Source organism: Carassius carassius, chromosome 28, assembly GCF_963082965.1.
Source record: "Carassius carassius chromosome 28, fCarCar2.1, whole genome shotgun sequence".
NCBI classification, from domain to species: domain Eukaryota; kingdom Metazoa; phylum Chordata; class Actinopteri; order Cypriniformes; family Cyprinidae; genus Carassius; species Carassius carassius.
The window spans coordinates 26,212,117-26,226,347 of NC_081782.1; positions in this window are offsets into that span (position 1 = coordinate 26,212,117).

Genomic DNA, 14,231 nt, shown 5'->3' on the forward strand with positions numbered 1-14,231 from the left:
AAATAACTGACAAAAATGTACTGTTATTTTCATCACAAACAAAATGTTCACAGCAGAAAGCAGCAATTAAAGATTTAATGCTTACAAGTTTATTAGTTTGGCATGTGATATAGGGAAAAAAGTTTACACAAAATAGCTTAAGCCACTTTGAAACTCTCCTGTTTTTTTAATTATTATTATTTTATATGCTATGTTATGAACATAACATTTCAAACATACTGAAATACTTTTTCCACAGAGTGAAGGAGGAGCGTGTTTCTGGTATCAGTGCGCGAGGAGGGGAAGTTGTTGCTGCTCACAGACTCTGCTGCGAGTGAGAGAGATGTTTCACCTGACCAAATGAAGACGACCGCGGGAACACAAGCACAGCACATCCGCCAAAAATCAACCTGCAGCAATGCTCGTTGATCGATTCGCCAAGCTTTACTTTTGTAGGTCGCATGGCAGTAAATAATTCTATAATATGACCATGCAGTCAATACAGATATTTAATAAAAACATTAAAACAAGCAGGGCTGTAAAATAAAACAATAAAAAATGCACGCCAGGCCTACAGCGGACACAAGTGGAGCGATACAACAAAAGACAACAGACCCCAGTGATGGATACACTGGACACGATCCCCATCAGTGAACTGATGCTCGTTCTGTTAATGACAAAATGTTCTGACACTGTGTTCAGATGATTTGATGATTCGCGTCCGATGTAGACACACAGAAAGTTCTGCTCTGTTTACAAATAAGTTCTATAAGAAAAAAAAAAACAACCAAACTAAACCAGCAGCATAACGAGATGGAAATATAAACTAAAAAATATATTAACAGGTCCTCTTTCCATGACACTGACTCACTGCTGAGCTGCCAGTTTTAATCTGAACAGCTCTTAAAGCTGAGTGGATGGTTAGATGCATGATGGGCTAGTATTAAATAAATAAATAAATAAACTAAAAAAAGTAAATAAAGGTAATAACATTACTGTTTTTTTAATCATCTTGTTGCAGTTATAAATTTGACTGCTAAATGAATGATGAACTATATTAAAACGTGTTTTGTAAAATCACTTCGTCATTTTAATATTGATTTAAAAATCGGTTTAAATCATAAATCTGATTTTTTTTCTAAAATAAAATGCTATATGCCATATGCTATTGCCCTACTTTAAAAGCAAGTAAAGAAGGCTCCCTTTAAAATCACTTAAGTTGTCAATTACTAAAGCTCTTTTTTACATCGTGTGAATTTTGTTGTTTATAATGAGTGATGAGTTTAATCGTGAGGACGTTTTATTAATCCATCCATTCTTTAGAGTTTCAAAGATTTAATCGTGCAAGTTTAATTTTATTCGTTTCTTGTTTTAGGCAAATCAGGCCTAAATAATGGGAACGAAATTATACAGTACTTCACGTTTAAACATGCAACAATTTCTTAGTAAGATTACAGACAAATGTCTTTTTCCCAATAAGTTATGTCAAAATAAAGGACAGGTAACAAATAACAAAAATGCATGTTGTTTTATTAAAGGAAAAAATATATTTATATTTAAAATATAAATTAAAATATAGGCATAATATATGAAAATATTGACATTTTGCATATTAATCCATGTAGCCTACCTCCCTAAAATAGGCTACCACTTTTAATGCTCCGATGCAAAGTAAACCACAATTTCTTTTGAATAATATAACGCATAATTAATATAATATAAAAAATACTGCACACCTTTTAAATGTGTCAAATCTAGAATATGGTTTAATACCATGTAGCTTAGAAAATATAAGCACAGACTCAGGCACAGGCTTGACATTTATCTTGCTTGAATTCGTTCTAAGAAATGCACATAACTTCATAATTACCAAACTTTCATCTGTGAATATTAAATATATTAAATATTTAAACTACAGTGTTTTTCTTTCATTTTCTGTGACTGAAGCAGTCAAATGTAACACATCAGTGAGGCAAAACTGACGTCTATTTGCGAAAATGTGCTTTGATGCTCTTGTTTGATAACTTGTGGTTAAAGCGCCACTCGGCGGTCAAAAGCTGAAAATGCACTTTACAAACGCCGCAGCGGTAAAGAAGGGCCTTTTGAATGGCTACTTACTGTACATGTTGTTGGTTTAGATGATTTAACAAGTTTATACAATTATTCCTCTTCTATAGTAGAGAATGAGTGGAACTGTTCCTCACGGGGTCTATAGTGCTGTCTGATGCGATACTGTAGCTGACGGCTGAATGGTTACAATTTTATCTCTAAAAATTTTATCTGTAGTTTATGAACTACTTTACTTCTAAAATCGATACTATTAGCTCTATCATTACTGCTGTGTTATTCGGAAATGTCAACACTTGTTGAGGCTTTATTTTTCGTTAATTTAGCCACTGTATTGAATAAATACCTGGGGTTATGTTTGTTTTCTTCTAAAAGAGAAGAAAAGTAATCGGATTTAGCAGTTTTTAATGCTTTTCTGTAGGATAGGTTACTTTCCCGCCAAGCAATACAAAATACCTCTAGTTTTGTTTTCTTCAAGCTGTGCTCCATTTTTCAGACTGTTCTCTTTAGGGTGCGAGTATGCTCATTATACCATGGTGTCAGACTGGTTTCCTTAACCTTCCTTAAGCGTAAAGGAGCAACTGTATTTAAAATGCTAGAAAAGAGAGAGTCCATAGTTTCTGTTACATCATCAAGTTGTTCTGAGGTTTGGATATACTAAGGAATTCGGATACATCAGGGAGATAACTTAAAAAGCAGTCTTTTGTGGTTGAAGTGATGGTTCTACCATACTTGTAACAAGACGTAGAATTTACAATTTTGGCTATATGAAGTTTGCACAAAACTAAATAATGATCTGAGATACCATCACTTGGCTGCATAATTTCAACACTATCAACATCAATTCCATGTGACAATATTAAATCTAGAGTATGATTTCGACAATGAGTAGGTCCATGCAGATTTACAGCAGTGCAAGTTCTGCTCCACTTGCTCCAAGTGTTGTAAGCTTGCATCTGTCTCTTAGCAACATCTGATCCTGGAAGTTGAGAGCAGCCTCTTCTGGTTCAATCTGATAACAGCACCCAAGTCGCATCGCAGACCCTTGTGTAAACAAACAACTGAATGTAGCCAAAGCTAACTTAACTGTTAGCTGTTAGGCTCCAAATAAACGACACTGTGAGAGTCTAAAATGTGAACCACTCCTCTCTCTCTCTCACTCCTGATTTCACTTCTTGTTTATACTATAACCTTCAATATAGACTCTGTGAGGTTTGCCCCTCCTCACATACGTTGGTTCTATTTGTGTTTTTTTTATTCTACCTCTCTATGATTTCATTTCATTCATTTATTTTTAGCTTGAAGGTACAGATTATGCTAAGTTGATTTTGATTAAATTTGAGATTTAATAAAATCTATTTGTTTATTTTATTATTTTTATTTATTTTAGTCTCCTAAAGCTATTAGGACATTTTCATTTTAACTTTACCTTATTTTAGTTATTTGACCATCACCAGTAGCCTAATTTCCTGTTTATTACCTTCCTTACACCATGCCCTTGAGCAGACTAGAAACACTTTTATTGTTTCTGTTTATTACCTTGAGGTGTTTAATGTGTCCCTGCTAGCACAGCTAACAGTCTCCCAAGGTGTTATGACCATGCTGCATTACTTTAGCAAGTGATAACTGCTTAATCATATCTCCTAAACTAAATAAGGAAAGCCCTCCCTCTGTCTCTTCCTGATTTTATTTCAGTTTGTTTAGTTGATACCTTCATAGTGATTGAACCTGTCTGACCCATCAGAGAATACTTGGTAATAATGTTGATAAACCAAATAATCATTAAATGACCCCCTAGGTCATCACCCATCAAGAGTGTTACTTATAATTTTCAGGTGCTCACTCAGACCAATCATCCACTCCCGCCTTATCAGCCACGATATATATGCATGTAGTGTGCGTCACTAACTGATCACACTAGTTAACCAGGCAACTCATAGCCGAAAATTTTAGCTCACTAAATCTGGAGACCACTGTTCACACTTCACACATTCCCAGCCAGCAACCACAGGGGGGTGGGGCGGGGCAGGGTCCCTTCCAGAGGATCACTGCAGACACACACACCATGTGGACCCACAATCCCCAACAAGCTGGCCAGAGACATTATAACTGTCGACCTAAATACTGCAAAAGGCCACAACACTTGCGTACTTGCAAAACAGGGACTTTTATGCTTGAACTCTGCAGATGTGACCACACAAGACAGACTGCTCAGGATCACCCTCAGCATTGAGGCACACAACATCCTGTACCAGCAGACTGAAACTGTCAAAGCCAATTAGAAAAAACTACAACTACGATTCTACTATAACGAGTCTACGGCAGATAACAGAACAGGCAACAAGGGAGTAAGGTTTCAACTCCAGAACCTTCCCTCCACCCAAAGTCTGCAGTACGTTGGCCTACAGAAAACACAGCGCTGCCTCCATAGAGACTGTTAAAATCCAGCCTATCTCTGCACAGTACCAGAACTGACCCTGGAGAGCACATGAGCCAGCATAAAAAGATCCTGAGAACATTAAAGGAACTGATCCTGAGAGTGGCCTAACTAGCAGGACAAACAGGATCAAACTACCAGACTCCTTTTTACTATGAGCGGCATGAGAAACAAGAAACCTACCAAAATTCCCTCCTACTAAGAGAAATGCAAAGATCTCAGCCAACAGTCTCTCACCACAGAGACATCCATCCTAAAGCCAGACAGCTATGGCACACAGACAGCACATCAGCAGACGGCTGACCACCCACTACACACCAAAATACACACATGGCCAGCTCCACTGCATCTTACCATCAGCTCCATGAGACTGTACACCCCATGTACACAACACAACTACACTTGGAGCATTCTTAGAATTGGGCTCAAGTGCTGGAATGTCACCATTCCAGCCACCCAACTCGTCTGGAGTGCACTGCCAAGTCACAAAGATCAGGCTTGACATCTCAGCTGGTCGCGAGAAAACAGTCTCAAGGTCAGACCAGCCCATGACCCAGATCCTAGTTGCCAGCCACTGACCACAGGGCCAGACATTCCATCACCAAGTAATGGCATCACCCAGCAACTTCAGCTGATGGCTGCACATCCAGGATGATCCAACACCTGTCAGCATACCAAAATGCTGCACAACACAACACTACACAAACCTGGTATCAAGACTCCTGAGGAACCCAATCGAAAAGGGGGGCAACCAGGAAACAGAATGTTTGAAAACAAGGCGATACTTAGATCTCCGGTGACACTGAAGTAAACCCAACTTTTAAGTCACCTCTAACACTTTGATAGACACCACGTTGAAGCTCAGAAACAGAACTATACTCTTAAGGTCCCAAAAGTGGGACCAAACATGCAGTCCTACACGTATACCACCTTCTCATTGATAAAGAGCTGCTGAAACACATTGACCCTTTGCTAAACTTGAGACAGCCGAAACTCAAGGCTAAAGTGCAAAACCCCTGACACTTCAGCCAAACAGTTCACCCAGACAGACTGTTAGGTCACAGAGGTTACAAGAAAATCTCACAGCCAGCCATGACAATATGGCCTTGAGCCTCACACTCCCCAAAGCATGCATCAAGCACACACCAGACCTGCCTTCACAAGCAAGTGCATGAACTTCCCTATGAGGTCTTGTTGTGAAACATGGCAACCCACTTGAGAAGCCTTGTCAAGAGCAAGAACTTTCTGCCAAGACCTTACCAGACATTTACTCTTGTGAATATATAAGACTGCAGTCCCAGAAGTCCCAAGAAGGGGTCGCTGTTCAGCTCAACAGACAGCATGGCCAAACCCTCAACCATCCACATTCAAAGGAATGGAGGGAACCCAGCCCCATTTTGAGCAACACCCCCTTTTCTGAGGAGACAGCTGCCATTGCTAAAGCTGCTCTTCACAAGAGGCCATTATGCATAGCTAATGTTAACTATGTGGACTGACTCAAGACCACATAACATCAAACTCAAATGGCATCTGCACTCTTTGCCATGCCTGATTTACCCTCATCCCAAGGAGTTTCATCTGACAGCTGGATTTACCAACTACTGCCTTAGTGCTGGTCTACACCAACAACATGGCCAGAACTAAAGGGAATGACCACTTCAGCAGAACACTGCTCCCACCAGAGCACAAACAACTCAGATGACAAAAATAGTCTGCTCTGCACTTCCCGAACCATCCAGCGATTCTCCAGTCACAACTGAACATGGAAAGTGATCACAGAGATGTGCCTTCAAACTTTAATGACCCTCAACAGCCAACACATCTGTACAGAGAACCAACGCCCCAAAGCCTCATGATCAATGGCCCTTTAAGGATGCAATGCTGAGGCACGGTGTGCCCAGATCAGGTGTTTTGTGGGTTAACAGCAAACCTCTCCCACTGCAACATGGCAAACTGGACTTCCATTCATCAAAGTACAAGTGATAGCCACCCTGATCGTACTTCAAATCGCATGAACTCACAAGAAGTGCATCAGAAATCTCCTGATTTAAAGACTCAAAGACATTGTCAATGTGGGATTGTGGCAAGGAAACACTCACATCGGGATACACACACCGGTTATGGTGGCCTACCATGACAGCAATACACAACTATACCTGGCCCCATACCTGAACATGTGTACACTGACCAAAGTCATTCGCTATCTCTGCCCTAGCAAACCCTTCCTCGGAGACAACACTGAAGGAATATGCGGGATGCAACCCATGATCAGCGACGCACGCTGCCCTGCTGAGGCCAAGCCTCAACCGCAAGTCACCGAAACACAAGCAGAGATTGTGGGTTACAGGTGGCTCGTTAACACTCCTGTCCGTACAGCTATCCTCACTTACAACAAGCATGACACTTCCACCAACATCCACCTGCGGATTCAAGTACCAAAAGGTGTCATCCTCCACCTTGATGATCTGGCATTGTACCATCTTCCGAGCTGGAAATCCCATCCTTCTTCAAGAATTACAACTTCACCCTAGATCCAAACTGGAACTGAGGATTGAGAAAGGGGGATCCTAGCTAATAGATATTACTCCCATCGACACAGCCCTCCAAGCACTGTCTCGACTGCTGATCCTGACCAACTCACCTGTTGTCCACGCTTGGACTGCCACCGAGATGGCATTGTGCTTCTCTACGGTAATAAATTACACCCTGACACTGGGCCTGGTTTTCATCCTTTTCAAAAGGGTCAATGAGATGCGAGCGTCCACGGCCAAGCTCACAAATGCCGTGTCTGGAGGTTTCAGACAGAATCCACAAAAAGGAGGTGCCAAGTCAGAGACCATGTCAAGCCTCACCGAGATGTATGCTCAGCCCCAGTAACCAAAGGCTGAGGATAACTAGTAACCACCTGCTACACGACCATCATGATTCACCTGCCATCCGACTATTAAGATGACTGTCATCTAAAGATTTCTACACATGGACTTCTTCGGCCGAAAAGGGGGACTGTAGCGTATTAACTAAATCATGATAACACATTCATTCTAATATTCAGAAAGATTTTTTATCTACTGACTGACCTCATGTAAATCACAGCTTAGAGCCAATGAGTCTGCATCAAACTGTGCCATTGACACCTTTAGGGGCCTGTCTGAGCATCACCACGAACATCTCTACATTCCTAGCTCAGACTCATAAGCTTCAAAGAGATCTTAATCAGCTTCAATGGCCAAAGCATGCAGAGGAAAATACCTCCCCATGCTGCTCACACACATACACACACACACACACACACACACACACACACACACACACACACACACACACACACACACACACACACACACACTCTCTCAAACCTTCTTGCATTTAATTCAGGATATAAGCCATTCCAAATCTATACAATATATTCCTGTGTGTTTGTATGTTTCCCAGCTCATATTAGCATAGTTATGATCAGGGCTTGAAAACGAAAAAAAAAAATTAAATCGGTTCACTCCGAGCAGAATTGATATTTTAACGTTTCTGTTCTGCGTTCCTCTAATATTATTACCGTTACGAAACCGGTTCGGGTGGAAGAAATACCTGTTAATAACATTATTTTTAAAAAACAATATTATTTGCCTAATAATAATAATAATATAATAATAATAAAGTATAGCGTTTTTCTTACTCAAAAAGAAAAGGAAAAAAAAGAGATCTAACGCTTAGTCACAGTCATCAGCATCATCATCTCTAGATTTTGGCCAAACAAACAAAAAAAAAAAAAAAACTATCAACACTTTAAAGACAAAGTATTTTTAAGATATTTAAAAATGTTTGCTGCATTGTTAAAAGAAAAAAAATATAAGATTGCGTTTTGAGAGTAAAAAAAAAAGAAAAGAAACGTCTCACGTCGCATTTTATTAGCCCTATTACTTCCAAAATAATAAAGGCTAAAATGTCTGTAGTCCAAAGCAAAATGTTTAAAAACATTGTAAAAACGTCAATACAAAAACGAATTAATCTAAGGTGAAGCTGATGCCTACCTCACTCTTTAGGCAAGAATCCAAATGTTTCCATGTTCCCGACGTATATGTATGCTATTTAATATACAGAATATAGAATAATAGTAAATGTATAATAAGTAACACTGTATGTACGTCCGAAAGTTGGACTCCAAATTTCATTCTGAGAATTATTTTGAGGTTAATATAGCAAATGAAAACTGTTCAGCTTCCGGGAAATTTGAGAAGCTCTGCTAGGCTATTTCAATTAACAGTATTTAGAAAAGAACAAGAATTAAAAATATAAGAAGCTATAGCAATATTAACGACTAAATAAAACTAATTAATTTAGCCTAAAACGAAACTGAATCCAGCATGTCTCTCATTCGACACAAAATCAAAGTTTCCGTATTCACGATGTATTTGAATGACAAATGATTATACAAAATATAATCATGTGAATGAAATATATTTTCCTCTCTATAAAGCATATGTATATATATATATATATATATATATATATATATATATATATATATATACATACAGTCGTGGCCAAAAGTTTTGAGAATTACATAAAATATTGGAAATTGGAAAAGTTTCTGCTTAAGTTTTTATAATAGCAATTTGCATATACTCCAGAATGTTATGAAGAGTGATCAGATGAATTGCATAGTCCTTCTTTGCCATGAAAATTAACTTAATCCCAAAAACACCTTTCCACTACATTTCATTGCTGTCATTAGAGGACCTGCTGAGATCATTTCAGTAATCGTCTTGTTTACTCAGGTGAGAATGTTGACGAGCACAAGGCTGGAGATCATTATGTCAGGCTGATTGGGTTAGAATGGCAGACTTGACATGTTAAAAGGAGGGTGATGCTTGAAATCATTGTTCTTCCATTGTTAATCATGGTGACCTGCAAAGAAACGCGTGCAGCCATCATTGCATTGCATAAAAATGGCTTCACAGGCAAGGATATTGTGGCTACTAAGATTGCACCTAAATCAACAATTTATAGGATCATCAAGAACTTCAAGGAAAGAGGTTCAATTCTTGTAAAGAAGGCTTCAGGGTGTCCAAGAAAGTCCAGCAAGCGCCAGGATCGTCTCCTAAAGAGGATTCAGCTGCGGGATCGGAGTGCCACCAGTGCAGAGCTTGCTCAGGAATGGCAGCAAGCAGGTGTGAGCGCATCTGCCCACACAGTGAGGCGAAGACTTTTGGAAGATGGCCTGGTGTCAAGAAGGGCAGCAAAGAAGCCACTTCTCTCCAAAAAAAAACATCAGAGACAGATTGATCTTCTGCAGAAAGTATAGTGAATGGACTGCTGAGGACTGGGGCAAAGTTATATTCTCCGATTAAGCCCCTTTCCGATTGTTTGGGGTATCTGGAAAAAGGCTTGTCCGGAGAAGAAAAGGTGAGCTCTACCATCAGTCCTGTGTCATGCCAACAGTAAAGCATCCTGACACCATTCATGTGTGGGGTTGCTTCTCATCCAAGGGAGTGGGCTCGCTCACAATTCTACAATTCTGAGTTGCAGTTCCTTGCCGCTGTCGCCTTTGGCTTGCTTAGTTGGGGTCACTTCATCTACAGCGATATCGTTGACTTGATTGCAAATAAATGCACAGACACTATTTAATCTGAACAGAGATGACATCACTGAATTCAATGATGAACTGCCTTTAACTGTCATTTGGAGGAAGAGAGGAGAGGTTCACAATCCATATTGCTTGAGGTCCAGTGTAAAGTTTCCGCAGTCACTGATGTTGGTCCACTGTGTTTTCTGAGGTCCAAGGTCAACACAGCCATATAACAGGAAGTTTTATAGCACTTCATGCTTCCTGCTGCTGACCAATTTTTATGGAGATGCAGATTTCATTTTCAAACAAGACTTGCACCTGCACACAGTACCAAAGTTACCAGTACCTGGTTTAAGGACCATGGTATCCCTGTTCTTAATTGGCCAGCAAACTTGCCTGACCATAACCCCATAGAAAATCTATGGGGTATTGTGAAGAGGAAGATACGATATGCCAGACACAGCAATGCAGAAGAGCTGAAGGCCACTATCAGAGCAACCTGGGCTCTCATAACACCTGAGCAGTGCCACGGACTGATCGACTCCATGCCACACCGCATTGCTGCACTAATACAGGCAAAAGGAGTCCCAACTAAGTATTGAGTGCTCCTATTTTTCATGTTCATACTGTTCAGTTGGCCAAAATTTGTGAATTTTTTTAAAATCATTTATTCATTTTGGTCTTTAGTAATATTCACATTTTCTGAGATACTGAATTTGGGATTTTCCTTAGTTGTCAGTTATAGTCATCAAAAAAATTTAAAGAAATAAACATTTAAAATATATCAGTCTGTTTGTAATGAATGAATATAATACACAAGTTTAACTTCTTGAATGGAATTAGTGAAATAAATCAACTTTTTGATGATATTCTAATTATATAACTAGCACCTGTGTGTATATATATATATATATATATATATATATATATATACATATATACATATATATATATATATATTATCAAATTGCCCTAAACCATCTCGATTGGGTTCAGGTCCGGTGACTGTGGAGGCCAGGTCATCTGGCGCAGCACCCATCACTCTCCTTCTTGGTCAAATAGCCCTTGATGCCTTCAGTGTGGATCTACAATTTTCATAGTCATGAAAATAAAGAAAACTCTTTGAATGAGAAGGTGTGTCCAAACTTTTGGTCTGTTCTGTATATATATATATATATATATATATATATATATATATATATTTTTTTTTTTTTTTTGTTTTTTTTTAACGGGGTGAAGAATCACACGGCAGTGTGGAGTGCAAAAAAAGGCCCTTGAGGGTGGTTTTATTCATAAACCGGTGACAGGAAGGAGGAAGTGCGGGAGTGCCCGTTGGCTGGTGTACTGGCAGTGTTCCCAGTGTGGCGTGTCCATGCGTGGGGTGCTGATAGGTCACAGGCTCTCTGTAGGGGAACAATGAAGAACAGCATTAGCATCCAGTCCAGTGTAGGAGGTGGCGGCTTATGTAGCCACCACTTCATTGTCGGCGGCCGTGATCGATCAGCATGTGACGAGGTTCCCAGGTGTTCTTCGTGTGTTTCCAGGGCAACACTGATGAGGCTTCAGGACAAGCGTCACCCCCTCCCCAGGGCCCAAGTCCAGGGCCCGTAGGACTGGTTCCGACGTGAGCGCGATCTTTATCCATCGGAATGCCTCCTCCTCTGCGGGGCCCCACGATGGCCTCTCTGGCTGCCCCTTTCTGGTCAAGTCTGTCAGGGGGGCTGCTAAGGAGGAGAAGTTAAGGATAAAACAGTGGTAATACCCTGCCAACCCCAAAAAAGCACGTACCTGCGTCTTGGAGGTTGGACGTGGCGCGGAAAGGATCGTCGTCACCTTCTTCTCCTGGGGTTTAATCAGGCCGTGTCCAACCTGAAACCCCAGATATTTGGCCTCGGTACGGGCGAGATGACACTTCCGGGGGTTGGCAGTAAGCCTAGCCTTCCGAAGCTCTCAGAACCTGAGGGTGCCAGCTGGCTTCAGAACCAAGACGATGGGGCTGGACCAGGGGCTCCGGGATGGTTCGATTACCCCTAACCTCAGCATCTCCTTGACTTCCTACTCGATGGCGTGTCGCTGAGCCTCCGGGACACGATAGGGCAGCTGCCTTATGATGAGCCCTGGTGGTGTTCAGATGTCGTGTTGCAAGACGTTGGTCCACCTGGGTAGGGGGAGAACACATCAGAGAACTGACTGACCAGGTGCTGCAGCTCTGTCTTCAAGGCGGCCGACAGTTGGGGCTCCATGTCCACAACCATGGGAGAGGAGGTGCGAGGGTGGAGAATTGGGCCCTGGACCCAATCCACTTTTTCAACAAGTTTATATGGTATAGTTGGCTTTCCCGCCTTCGGCCGGGCTGACGCACCCTGTAGGTGACCGGGCCCACCTTCTCAGTCACGGTGTACAGCCCCTGCCAGGTGGCCAAGCATTTGCAGGCCGCGTTGGGGACCAGGACCAGGACGTGGTCTCCCGGCTGGAACTCCTGTGGCTGGGCCGCCCGCTTATAGTGGCTTTGTTGGGCCTGCTTTGCCTGACTGAGGTGATCCCGAGGGCATTGGGGCATCACTCTCTCGACCCTCTCCCACATCAGAGACATGCTTGATCGAAGACTGGAGGCCAGCTCGCTGCTTCTCCCACGCCTCTCTTGTGACATCCAAGAGGCCATGGGTCTGCCACCCGAACAGGAGCTCAAAGAGGGGGAAACCCATGGAAGCTTGCAAGACTTCTCAGATGCAGAAAGGGGATGTAGGGCAGCATTTGGTCCAAATCCCGTCTGTCTTCAGCTGGAACATGTCTCAGCAGTTGTTTGAGGGTCTGATTAACCCTCTGGAGTCTAAGGGTATTTTTGGGGCCTAGAGAAGTTTTGTCATGCCCTGACATTAGTGTTTTTTTTTCAGTTTCTAATAAACATAAAAATGTCTAAAGTCTAATCTCACTGTAATCAGCACAAACTGGGCTATAATAATATGTGAGCAGCATGTATGTACATGATCGGACAATGTTTTTCTACTTCCTGTTGGCCTGCTGGAGCTAATCGTAGCTCTGTGTAGCTGTTTTTATTAAGATTAACAATTTAATTGAGGTTCAACAAATAAAAAACAGATGCAATACGGATAAACGAATAATAAAGCTTGGCTTATTGAATATCAGATCCCTTTCTACGAAAATACTTTTTGTAAATAATATGATCACTGATCATAATCTAGATGTGCTGTGTTTGACAGAAACCTGGCTAAAACCTGATGATTACATTATTTTAAATGAGTCCACCCCCCAAGATTACTGTTATAAACATGAGCCGCGTATAAAAGGCAAGGGGGGAGGTGTTTCTTCAATTTATAACAACGTTTTCAGGATTTCTCAGAGGACAGGCTTCAAGTATAACTCATTTGAGGTAATGGTGCTTCATATAACATTATTCAGAGAAACAAATGTTAACCCTCTTGGCGCCACGGTCGAGTTTACTCAACAAGATGCGGCACTGAATAAAACGGCCGATTTTGTCAAATAGGGTGTCAAATTTCATGCGACCTCCCCTGCACCATATGGCAGACATGTAATACTTCATCTCTGACTCAAAAAAACGTCATGCTTCTATACAAAATCTTCGAGCTAGAGCGCATTGAATTAGTGCGAACAAAAGCGGAGCTAGTGTGAGAGTGAGCCATTTTATCAGAGCAATATTGTCAATGTCAGCGAGTATTGGCATTAGATTATTATTATTATCATTATTATTATTATCTAATGGCATCAATAAAGCTTCAATAAATCCGCAATGAAGTGTTGGGACTTCTATGAGCGGACACTGATTCTGAAGGGGAATATCTGCATTCAGAAGCTGACGGTGATACTGAAAGTGAAAGTATAGCCCTACACCAAGCACAAACGGTGAATCCTTTGCCCAATGTAGATGGTCCTTTGCCAAATGTCAGAGGTGTGAACAATGTTTGCCGGGGTTGGAGTGTTCATCGCGAAATTAGCAGGCGTGGTATTGTTGCGGGGACGAGGCGGGAGATTTTTACCGTGCTAGACATGTATATTTGTCTTCTGACCGCGCCTCTCCACAATTGCAGCGACAGTATTGTAGTGGAGACTTTGTCTAATGCCACTGGGTATGTTAGACGAGGTCGAAGTATTCATAGGACAGTTAGGAGGCAAGGTGGGGAGTCGCAATGACACTGACAGTAG